At 48.3% G+C, this 12,110-nt stretch overlaps 1 protein-coding gene across 3 annotated transcripts in view; it reads right to left on the bottom strand.

Moving 5' to 3' along the window:
• The window catches only part of SV2B (synaptic vesicle glycoprotein 2B), a 60,671-nt gene that overhangs the window by 47,036 nt on the left and 1,525 nt on the right, over positions 1 to 12,110 (bottom strand). The window contains exon 1 of one of the 3 annotated variants that reach the window (XM_064388650.1): positions 6,973 to 7,218. The exons of the other annotated variants lie outside the window; for them this stretch is intronic. The gene's annotated coding sequence lies outside the window, so the exon portion shown is untranslated. Of the gene's footprint in view, positions 1 to 6,972; positions 7,219 to 12,110 lie in introns of those variants that run through there. 3 annotated transcript variants of the gene reach the window in all.

Genomic DNA, 12,110 nt, shown 5'->3' with positions numbered 1-12,110 from the left:
TTCTCTCCCATGGGATGCAACCATCAAACTCTAGAAATATTTCATAAAATTATGACAAAATTTGACTTAATTTATAGATAAAACTACCAGAAATCAGTGCTCAGTGATGATTATGTATTCAAAGAATGCAGTCCAGTGCAAGGGCTAAATTCCCCCTGCAGGAAGGATGGAAATCCTGTCTCTCCTTCCTCTGTATGAACCTCCACATGACCCAGAGGGACCAGCAGCTCTTTACCCATCCTGTCCTGTTCCTCCAGGCTGGATGGCTCCCTGCCTGCTGGGTGGCCTGGTGCTTTCAGGACAGATTATCCCACATCTCTGCAGCTTACTGCAGCATTTTAATCAAGTTGATATCTTTTCTCTGTTTATACTTACACTAATGAGATCAGAGACATTTTCCCAAAGTTTTCCTTTAATCACAGGATAGATTTGCATGCCTGTTTTGGACACTCAGACAATGAAGGTAGTTCTCCTGCTGAAATGTGTCTTTTCTGACAGCATCAAGTGACAAAATGTCTCAGGCCAAGCAGTGCTGCTGTGACACTCCCTGCAGTCACAGCCCACAGATCAACCCTCCCTGTCAATCTCTCACACTTTTGGCCCCTACCTCTAATCCCAGCTCTCCTCCTGCCTCTGCCTTTGTCCTATAACTCATCACAAATCTCTCTGCCAGCACTTCCACCATCACTGTCTGTCCCAGGGTTTGGGGGTGAGTGGGAGCTGATCCTGGAGCTGCTGTGTGCTCACACAGACCTCAGGTGCTGGCTCCCATCACTACCAGCCTTGGAGCACCTGCAACAGCCTCTGAATGCCACGAGGTCTCTGACAACTCAGCCTGACCCCTATCTGCAATCCCCACCTCCCTGAGCACTCCCATACCTTGGCTCTGAAAATGAGGAGCCCAAACCCACGTTCTGATGGTGGCTTTTCATTGAAACCCACAAAGCTATTTTGGGTCTGTTTGTATGGTATGGCCAGATGTATTCAAACAGAGACTAGTTTCACCAGCACAAACTTGTCCTCACATAACTTCATTTTCATCCAGACAGAAGCTTTTCAAGCAACAGCAACGAAACCTTTTCAATATTTAATCAGCTGCATGGCCTGGAACAGCAGGGACCAGCAGCAGCTGCCTGGCACAGAGAGGGAGAGGGGGGATGAGGGCTCTCACCCTCACCAAGCCTCTCTCCATCCTGAGAACTTGCCTCCTCCACAAATTTGCTCTGGAGAAAGCCAAATGTGAGCCCTGCTTCAGCCTTCTGCTCTAGCTGTGACAGCTTTCAAACAGCATGGCTTTGAAATACCTTATTTTTCATTCTTCCCTTCCAAATTCCCTGATGCTTCTCAGGTGTAAATCTTCCTTCCTTTCCTACTGATGGCTGGGAAATTGCTGTGCTCAGCACCCTGTAATTGTGAGTCAGCAGGACTTGAGCTCTCTCCCATTTCTTTAAAGCAGGCAGGGTGTAAACTTTGGCTATAGAGGAGGCTTTGCAAAATTTGCAGGGTGTGTGTGGATGGATAAAATTAGGCTTTTCCTAATCTTTCCTCATTCCCTTAGTGCTTCTCCTGTGTGTGTCAGAGGGATTACAGGAGCTGAAAGGACATCATCTGTCGTGGGCTGCCTCTGCAGCATTCAGCCCAGACTCTGTTGGCAGCCCCATGCTTGAGGAGGAGAGCTTGGAAATAAAGCCCTAAGGAGAAACCCCAAAGTGACCTGCTGTAGTCATGCCTGACTTTCCAAAATCATGTCACAACACCAAATGTTTCTGGTCAGAAATGGTTTATGAATGTTTCCTACCAGAGCCCCTGATCTCTGCAAGATCCCAGCACCCAGCAAGGCTCTGGTTTGTCCCTCCTGCTGCTGGGCACCCTGGGCTGGAGGTGTCTGTGCTGCCCAGCACCCCCAGGCACTAATCCAGGCATGGCCAGAGCACAGCAGCACTCTCTGATGGTTTGCACTGTCTCAGCTCCTAATAACAAAGGATCCTCTCTTGCTAGAATTATAAAATAGATACTAATAACCAACCCTAAACACCCTTATCTAAAAGAAGAAGAAAGAAAAAAAAAGCACCAAAAGCATATCCAATTAGTGATAAATAATAAGTACAAGATTAATTAAAATCACTCTTAATTCCCATCCTCTGGCTCTGAGAATGCAAAAGGCATTTCCCATCTCCTCAAGGGTGTCCCAATGCCTGGGCATCACCACAGTCCCCAGAGGGCCAGTGACTGGCAGTGGGAACAGCAGGATTTATCACACATGTGCTGCCCCTGGAGATGGGCTCTCTGCTCCTTCCATGGTCACAGCCTGCTTGGCTCACCAGGGAGGCTCAGCCTGCACCAAGCCCAGCAATTCTGGGGCTGAATTGCAAGTGAAAAGACTCCTCAATACCAGCAAGTCTGACTTTTTCAACAGCATCTACACATCAGGAGAAGAAACCACTGGGATTTCTTAATCTGGGTCTACGAATAAATCATTTAACACCTCATTTACACATGCTTATAATTAATGCACTCTAGATTGCTGCAATGAAACAGTCCTGATAAAACGTCCGAAATGCACTGGGCTGCAAGTGCATTGGTTTGGGAGTGTAGAAGAACAAATGAACCGCCCAAGAAATGGCTGATCCCACTGGCTCCCACTCTCACTTTCAGTGGAAGCAGATGAGAGGAATTTGGGACAGATTTCCTGCTTTGTAGTGTGCTGAAAGCACTTGAGAACCAGTTGCCATTTTGTAAAAAGCCCACACCTCTTGTGGCCACAAATCTTCTCCTGCTTCCCATCCATCAGGTCAGAGAGAGCCCTGGACTTTGTGTACAGAGCAGAATTATCACTTTTTGCTTTGCTGCATTATGAGGTGCCATATCTCTCATAGTAGCCCATCTATCTCTTATTCTGGTGTAAGTCCAGAGAAATTTAACTTATTTTACTGGATTTACAGCCCTGAGAATGACATCAGGATCCACCCACCCAGGATGGTTTATAAATCTAAAAGAACCTTTATCCATCTGTGCAACACACCCTCTGTGCCAAGTACAGCTGGAGAAGAATTTTGCAGGCTTCCATTCTTGTCCCCCAAATGCTCAATCATCCTCCAGGAGGCATCAAATCTAATCTGCCTCCAACCTGATTCCCCAGATGTGGTACTCCCCTGGGGAGTGTGACTCACAGGAGTGCAGGACAAGGTGTAACCGGGCTTGATGGAGGACTATGACTGCTTAAAAAACTGCAACATAAATGAGGTTCCTCAAAGAAGTCACCACCACCTCCTCTACAGGGTCTCCTCTGAGTGTCAATGCAGAGAAGAGACACCAGGAGAGTCCTGCATGCCTGAGAAGGGCTTGGATATAAGTTCAGGAGGTCAGGAACCTGTAAGCTGCCATAATTACAGCAGTTAATCTGCAGCAGCCTGACCACCTGCCACAGAGGGCACGAGAAGTGCCCCTTGGAGGAGGCAGGATTTTCCCTGCTGCCAGGAGGGATGTGGTGGGAGCAACCCCTGAGACACCACTTGTGTCCTGATTTTACCACTGCAGTTCACCTGCAGAGAGCAGGAGGGGTGTGAAGCCCATCTGCACAAGCAGACTGGCTCCCATAGCACTTTCCCCAGGGTGAAAAGCATCCTGCAGGGATCTCTTCACATGTCACATTTTACAGAACACCCCACAGGGATTCTCTCCAGGCCAGGACTGCAAAGTCCCCATGCTGCAGTGCTGCTCAGAGGACACCATGCCTTACTCCCAGCCAAGGAGGCAGCTGCTGTGCTGGGAACCAGGGCTTGGACAAATCCATCCATCACCTATCTCAGGGCTGCTGAATTCCAGCTTCCTGCAAACTCATCTTCCACAAGAGCTGCTGTGAAGCCCAGCAAAACACCGAGTTTGACTGGAAACACTCAATCAGTGAGAGCTGAGCCCTCACAGTCTGGCAGCATCTCCTGGAGGAGCCTGCTCAGCATCAGACCTGACACAGTCCCCATGCCAAGAGGCAGCTTGGAGCTGTACCTGGCTTCTCCCAGTTAATTCTGATGTTGCCTGGGTCTTGGATTTCAGAAGTCAGCAGCCCTACTGTCTCCTCCACATCACAACTTTGTAGATCTCAGTGGCATCCCTATCTGCAGCTATATCTCCAGGTCTGACACACAAAGGTGAGCAGAAACATCTCTGAAAACCTGTAGCCCCTCCAACTTTAATGAGAGAGATTAGAATACCTACAGTGCTCTCACATTTCAACCTCCTCCAAGCAAGAGAAGCTGCAATTTCTTCTCCCTCCCTGGCATTAGGGCAGTCAAGAACATGTCCAGAGGAGTTGTCACCTTAGATATTGGAGACTCTCTAACATCTATTTGTAAAGATTACCTGGGACAGTATTAGAAAAAGAGAAGGATTGTCCTCAGAGTGGTCTGAGATCCCCAGCTCCATTTCTCTGACTAAAATATCATTCATAAGAGGTTCTTCCCTCAGTTTTAACCCAGCTCCTCTTTCAAATTCAGCACAGCCAAGGGAATCTGCCAAGCCACCTCAATCAATCCCACCTTCCTTCTCCACCAACACCAGTGAGTTTCCTTTGCCATAACCTTGCTCACTAAGTCGTGACTGCAGGGGAAGAGCAAACAGGCTGAGCAGATGGGCTGAGGGAGGAAGGCCTCGTTCCAAACGCAAATAGCTGGTGGTAATTTAGCAGATGTGGTAAGAAAAATCTGGGGACACAAGCATGAGGTGACAGGATTCCAATTTCAATCAAATAACGTGGAAGTCTCCCTGGCACGGAAAGGTTTAATCTTCCATCTTCTTGATTGCCTTGTCTTGAAGAGAGGATGACTGATGCCAGGTGCCATCACAGGAATTATCTGGAGTATTCTTCATTTAAGATTCTTTATGACTCCCTGCCCTCACCAAATGGATTTTTTTTCGCAAGGGAAATCCATCCTTTATAACCCAAATGTCCATAAGAAAAGACTAAAATTCAATTAAAGTAATAACATTCATTAATTCTCTACCACATTCCATTCTGTTTCTATCCAGAGACAGACTTTAGGATCAGTCCTTCACTTCCCCATTATCAAATCAGGATGGCTCAGGAAATTTGGAACATTATAAACATCTCTATATCCAGCATATTGTAATATTCATTTGGCTCTAGAATTTCATCTTGGCAGAAGCACCAAAGTTATCACAGATGGGTATGAGGCTTTTTTCTTTATAAATATTACAGAGCCATTAATTAAACAGGGGAAATTAACTGTGCCAGGCAGCACTGCAGAGGGACAGGAAAGCACAGTCACCATTGGCCAGCATCTCAGACAGAATGTGGGACAAGTGCACACAACACCAAACTGACAGCAGAGATACTCTGGCATCAACATTACTGCAGGCTTTAGAAGAAAATTCAATAAGAAAAATAATTTATAGACATTACTGGTGTTCAGAAGCAATGTTCCAGGACACATGAAAGATTTTCAATCTTTTGAAACAAACCATGATGTTTTGGTTAAAGGACACAAAAGCTGTCCTCTCTGAGATGATTTCCTCACATTATCAACCCCCCAAAGACAACAAATTGGGCAATTCCTGCACCTGCACTCTTTCCTTCTTGCCCTGTGCTGGGATTTAGTCACACAAAGCCCCTTCCAGCTCCCCAAGCTCTCTTCACCCCCTGCTCACCACACAGATTTGGTCAAAGGGTTGTTCCCCTGAAACACGCTTGAAACCAAACTCCAAGTCAAAACCTGCTGCTGAAGAGAGAAGGATCTTTTTCTTTAAATTTAATATAACTTGAAACGTCTAGGTTGCTCTAAAATAATCACAAACCCCAAAGTGACTTACTCTCAGTGCCACAGCATCTAACATCAAAGAGTAGGAAATGTGTGAGTTTTTAGCAAGTGGAGGTTTCTGCATAAATACATCATGAGAGGAATATTTTTATAATCAAGTCATCTCTGAAATGTTCTCCAGAACTAGTTCTAATTCTGCTTGTCATAAATAAATCTAGAACAAAATGTTTTGATATCCCCAAATTCTGCACCATTTTTTGGGGGAAGCACAGGTCTGTTGAGAAGGTCATATCTTTGAACCTGATAGAAAAATTGCCAAAGCTCACCCACAACATTTCTCCTCTGTTTTTTGTTATGTACAGACCTTTGCAGATTCAATACAGCCAGATTGCAAAGGCTGCTCTTAGGTTTATTATTCCCTGATCCTCTTTAAACAAGGGCCCTAAATTCATCCCTGGTATAAAAGCTCTGCTGTCACTCGACTAAGATGCAGGACACCTATTTTGAGAATCCTGTGAGACACTGACTTGCAAACCTCTCATTTGGAATAATCCCATGTCCAGGACATCAGACAGCTCATAGTCCCAACAGAGTGTCCAGTGAGACCCTCTTCCTCCCAAACATCTTTATCTGCACCTCTCTCTATATCAGCTGCTGGCAGGACCTGGGGGACTGGCTTCAGTGAAAAATGCAGTTAGACTTTAGGATGGAGATAGTTCATCAGCTAGGAAAGTTGAGAGGCTTTATGCATGAACTCAGGGGCAGGAATTTATGAATGACTTCCCACAACTCCGATAATAACAAGCACAGGGCAGTTAAAAGCAGCATTCAGGTAGGAGCTCACATAGGACTACATGGAAAATATCAGACCAAGCTGGAAATCACAAAGGAAAAAAGATACAGGGTGGGCAATGGATCTGCCTGTGAGTGAGAGCTGGTCCGACTGCCCAGGCTCACACATTGATCTGCTTGATTCCCAGCCTCTCACTTAACAGTAAATTATTTGCTTTGATGAGCACTGACCCCTGGAAAAGCTTCACTACAAGTCAAATGAGCTTCACTGTTGTTTTTTTTTTTTTTTTCCCCGTCTCTTTTTAGCTCCCTCCTTTTGCTTTTCTACCCCTTTAAGCCCTAATTCTTCTGCACCTGCATTGACTGCCCAGAACAGGACCAAAGAGAGAAAAGCATCATTGCTTACCAGAACTAGGAAATCTCTCACCACATCCATTCACCAGCCATTTCCCCTCTGCCTAGCCCGCAGAGCTGCTCCTGAAGGGTTTGCCCCTTTCTGCTGGGATGTCACAAGCCGGAGATTAGAAGTAAATGCTCCGCGAGCCAAGCCGATCATCCCGCTGCCAGCACATCCAGGTACTGAGGCAGGAGCTATGGAAAAGTCCCTCAGCCAGCAGAGAACACCAGCGCAGGCACACACACACCCCCAGCCACGGAGCAAGGGGAGGGAAGGGAAGGGAGGAGGGAGAGCAGATGGGAGGGGGTGGCTTGGGGAAACCAGGCAGCGGGCGATGCTAACATGACAGATGTGTTGACTTTAAGTTAAACAGGAAATTGAGGATGTTCCACGACGCAGGAGGAAAGACATTAGCTCACATTAAAGGCAAAGACTTTCCATGGTCTTTCCCTTCTTTGCTTTCTCTCTTTCACCCAGGCTTTCTCCAGTGATTTCTAGCTCTGGCTTTCCAGGCAGAAACAAGGCATGGCTGATACTGACTCTGTCTGTGTGTCTGGGCAAGGCAGGAGCTGCAGGTTCAGCCATAGAATTCCCCATCCTAGCAGTGAGTTGGGAGACTGTTCTTTTATTCCCTCTTCAACTCAGGCTCCCCTGACATTATTTAAACAGCATCCTCTAGACGATATGAGTAAAAGAGAGAATGCTGAACAGCAGAACAAGGCTTTCAATTTGTCCCAGTTCTGGGCAGGGGAAAACACAGGGTCTAAATCCTGATTTAGTTTATGTAGGATAAGCAGCAGAGAGTGGAATAAATTTATTTAAATGCAGGGGGAAAAAAAGTGTCTTGGTGCATTCAACTTCCCTATGAATAAACCTGATTTTTCCACAGTCCACAAGGATGACCAGACTGAGTCTGGGGGATAAGAGCTGTACTGTGAGGGTCCACAGGTCCCTCAGGGGGGGAATGTAACAGTTACAGGGGGATGTAACTCCAGGGCAAGGTGGCTACATGTCTAGGCAGCAGTAAAATGTGAAGAGAATTGGGGAAAAAAAGTTAGTTACAGCCTGGAAAACCAAGTGAAGGAAGGCAAACCCTACTGGCTTAGAGCTAGACCACAGCTTCTAGAGATTAGGGGAGGAAGAGAGTGACCCCACCATAAACCCATGGGCAGATCAGCTAGGACACAAGGACTCTATTCCTGTTTCATGAACTGGTCCTCTGCTGGCTTTTTCCACTGCCTTTGGCACAAGGAGGAAGAGTCCCCTTGCCATCCTTGCAGAGCTGGTTGTCAGCCACAGCCCAGCCTGCACAGTTGAGCCTTTTTCCTTCACCTCCCCACCAAAGCTTTATCCCAAGACCCCCATGTAGAGGGTCAGGAATATCTCTTCTGTGGCATGAATGAGCCCTCAGGGTGAGATTAGTAACAGGACTCCTTTTTTTTCTAGCAGCTGTGCATTAGGTAAATAACAGAAATCTGCTATGGGCACTTGCTCCATAATGGAGTGAAATATTCAGGTTTTGGTGCAATCTAACCTGCCTCCCTGTTTGCATCCCATTCTTCCCCACCCCCTCCCTGTCCCTGAGCTGTGCTCTTGGCCTCCCTTCAACATTTTAATGGAGTATTGACAGTGATCCATTCGCACTCCCAACAGATGAACCTGACTTGCATCCCCAGAGCTGCATTTGCTGAGCCAGCCCAAGCAGGTGGGTTTGGAGCACCTCCTCGGATGGATCAGCTGCACTTCCAAAACCATCCCCTTTCCTGGTTAGAGGAACAGCTTGGAAAAGTCTAGCAAGGATATTACACTTTGGAAAACTGCTGCCTCGGGTCTCTTGTCCCTCCTCCTACCTGCTGCCACACTCCCTGTCTCTGCAATTATTTATAAAGCCCCGTGTTCTTTCCTAACTGGGATGTTCCCTTTTGCCTTGCACGTCACTCTGTGTCTGGGCCCCTGGTGACCTCTTGGAGTGCTTGGCAAGGCTGGCAGCAGCCAAATGAGTCATCAGCAACCTGCTGGCATCTCCCTCCCTCCAGCCATGGCCCCCCTGGCCCCACCGAGCCTGGCTGCAGCCGGAGAGGCCTGGGGGAGTTTAAAGCTGTCTAATCCCCTGGATAATTCATGAAAAGAGGATTACCCATTCTGTGCAGAGCCCTTAACCTAAATAGAAACCAGCCTTCCCCTTGCATTGCAGCTCCCGTAGCATGGAGGTGCTTTCCCTGCACTGCTTCCCCATCCCATCTTAGGGGTTAACTCTGCTCTTGCTTAAATCTGGGACAACCTGGTTCTAACCCATGGAGCTACAGTGAAACAAAACCAGGGTTTGGAAAGCAGAGGTGAGACTGTGTTCTGTAAACAGCAGCAGGATCAATGCAGACTCATTCCCAGATCCATGTTCTCTTCCTAATAAATGGTAAACTCCTTTGTGGGGTCCTGCCCCAGGACCTGAGCTCTGGCTCACGAGGAGCTGGTTTATCCCTGCTGCCAGAGGATACAGCCAGAAAGACGGTGAAAAGGGAATAGCTAACATGTTACCTTTCCTGCATTCAGAGATGGAGGGATAAACTGATGCAGGAGGAATTCCTGATGGATTCAGCAGCTTCCTGGGAGACCAGAGCAAGCCTCACCTCTCTCCTCATTTTCCTGAGCGTGTCTCCTCACCTGCCTCTCATTTTCCTGCTCTCCTCTTCCCCAGATGGTGAAATGAGGTCTGACCCAGCCACCACAGGCTCCCGTTTCCTACAATGCCTTTTTTTTTTTTTTTTGGGCAGTTTAAGTCCTCATGGGACTTTAGTCACTGTAACATTAAAGCATTCATTATCACAGGAGTAATTCCATAATCTCTTCAGAAGAGAACAATTTCAGAGGTTCAGCTGGAAAATCAATTTACCAGCTTGACAATGCAGGAAGGGGATTTTCAAGGCTGGCTTTGGCTTCCCCAGCAGGACTGTTATCAACCCTGGGACTAGGTGGCCAGGAAGAGGCCACCCACAGCAGCTCTGAGGGGAGGTGGCAGGACCTGGGGCTGTCATTTGGCTCAGGCAAGGAAGGGAGCTGTGGCAGGATGAGCCTCAAAACCAGACATGTCTCACCAGTTTTTGCCCAACAGTGTGCTGTACAGGTGGGACAGCATCACCATGGGTCATGGGCGATTTTCCTGCCTTTTTCATCTCTCATACTTCATTTCACCAAAGCAGTGCTCCCAGCTTAGAGCATGAAAGGGATGCATCTCAAGCATCCTGCCTTTTCCCTGCAGTTACAGGCCAAACTAGACCCCTGCACCTCCTGTACCAAGTACCTGCCCATGTGCTCTTCCTCTCCTCATGGAATTTTTCACACTTTGACTGTGCTGACAGAAGCTGGGGCACACACCCTGCCTGCAGGCACACAGCCACACTGGCAGAAATCATCTGCAGGTGCAAGGCTTACTTTAGGGAAGCATCCAGCTCTGTGCTTGCAGGCTGGGGGCTGCCTCAGAACCTGAGTGGGCTTCCACCTCCAGCTCAGCTCCTTCAATCAGAAGTTGTCAGGTACCAGAGACTTTCATTTGAAGATGTTCCAGAACACAAATAGGTGCAAAAAGCTGCTTCATGGGCCAGACTTCTCTGAATTTGGCAAGCTGAAGTGGAAGGCTGTCTCCTGTCAGCTGCCTTCTGGTTTTGGCTTTGATGCTCCCAAAGAGTTCCCCAGCACCCACATTATGCAACTGCAAAGTTGTGTTAGGAAAACCCAAGGTGTCCTTGCAGATCTGATCTCCAGCTGAGTCCATCTAACAGTGGTGGACATGCTTTTGACAGCAGGGCCATGAGAAGGAGAAGGATCAGGAGTTATTTAGGACCTCTTGGAACTCTTGAGACTCAGAGCCCCACTGTGGGTGCTGCTACCTGTGGTAGCTCTCTTACAGTGAAGGGAGAATCCCCCTCCTCTTTCTGATGGAAAATGGCTTTTCTGTTGTGGATCAGAAGCCATGGATTCTGCCTCTGCTCCCACTCCTTCCCCCAGTTTGTCCTGTAGGAGTCTGACCATAGACATCTCACTGCATGAAGTGTTAGGGCCCTGTTCATTTAGGGCAGAGGCACTAAGGTGTATTCCCAAATGAGCAGCAGAGGCTGGGCTCAGTGCCTGGGGTGATCAGTGCAGAGCTGCTGTATGCCCAGCATCTGGCTAAGTAAACCAGAGAATTAACCCTTTTCCTCTCCTTTCCCCCAAATGATAACACCAGGGACACAGAGGAGACATGAAACAGCAGTTTTTATGCCATGTCAGACACTTGACTGTGCTCAGTCTACCAGAATCTTCTACTCTGACTCCTCATGGCAGGAGTCCCCCATAAGCTCTAGTGGGTGCTTACAAGTTTCCAATCTGAACACAGTCAGGAATCCCCCTCGGCACACGCAGAGCACTGCATGCTCCTCCCCTGAACATTATCACCATCAGGCTGTTACTCTTTCCTTTTTTCCTCAAGATGAGGTCATCCCTGACAAGCAATATCCTTGCAGGGCCACTTTTTACCCATTATTTTAATGGGATCTTGGTGTCATGGATCATATTGCTGCAGTTTGACACGTGTAATAAAATTTTCCCTTGAACAACACTTGTCCTACAAAACAAAAATAATCCCTGCAGAGATGTGTGCCTGGGTGTGTTGCAGGGTGTGCTGTGGGCATGCACACATGCACGGGAACTTGTCACCACAGCACCTGCATCCCACCACAGCACCTGCAGAGTGCCAGCCCTGCCAGCTCCCAGATCGCTGCTTTCTCTCCGTGGCTCCATTTCACCCTTCCCAAGAGGGGAGACTAGCTGCAGTTTTTACCTTTAGCTGCAGCTGGGCTCTCCTGGAGGGGAGGGCGGAGGGAGGACAGTGGCAGTGGGCGCAGGACAGCGCGGCTCGGTGGCACAGGCACAGCCCGGGCTGCCACCACGGCACGGTCCCGCACGGCTCCGTGCGGACACCACAGCCCCTGTCCCGGGCCAACAGCGTCTCCTGCTCCGTGCCAGCCCACCCGGCACGGAGCACGCACCAGGAGCGCTCCGGTCCCGACTGCTCCAGCCCGAGTTAAAACTCCACAGCGCAGCAGCTCCGAGCTCCGGGCAGGGAGCTCGGGCAGCAGAACGGGGCTGGTTTAAATCCTTCCCACCTGCCC

The sequence above is a fragment of the Passer domesticus genome, chromosome 14 (assembly GCF_036417665.1).
Source record: "Passer domesticus isolate bPasDom1 chromosome 14, bPasDom1.hap1, whole genome shotgun sequence".
Taxonomy (NCBI): Eukaryota; Metazoa; Chordata; class Aves; order Passeriformes; family Passeridae; genus Passer; species Passer domesticus.
This window is presented reverse-complemented; position numbering and strand designations above follow the sequence as displayed.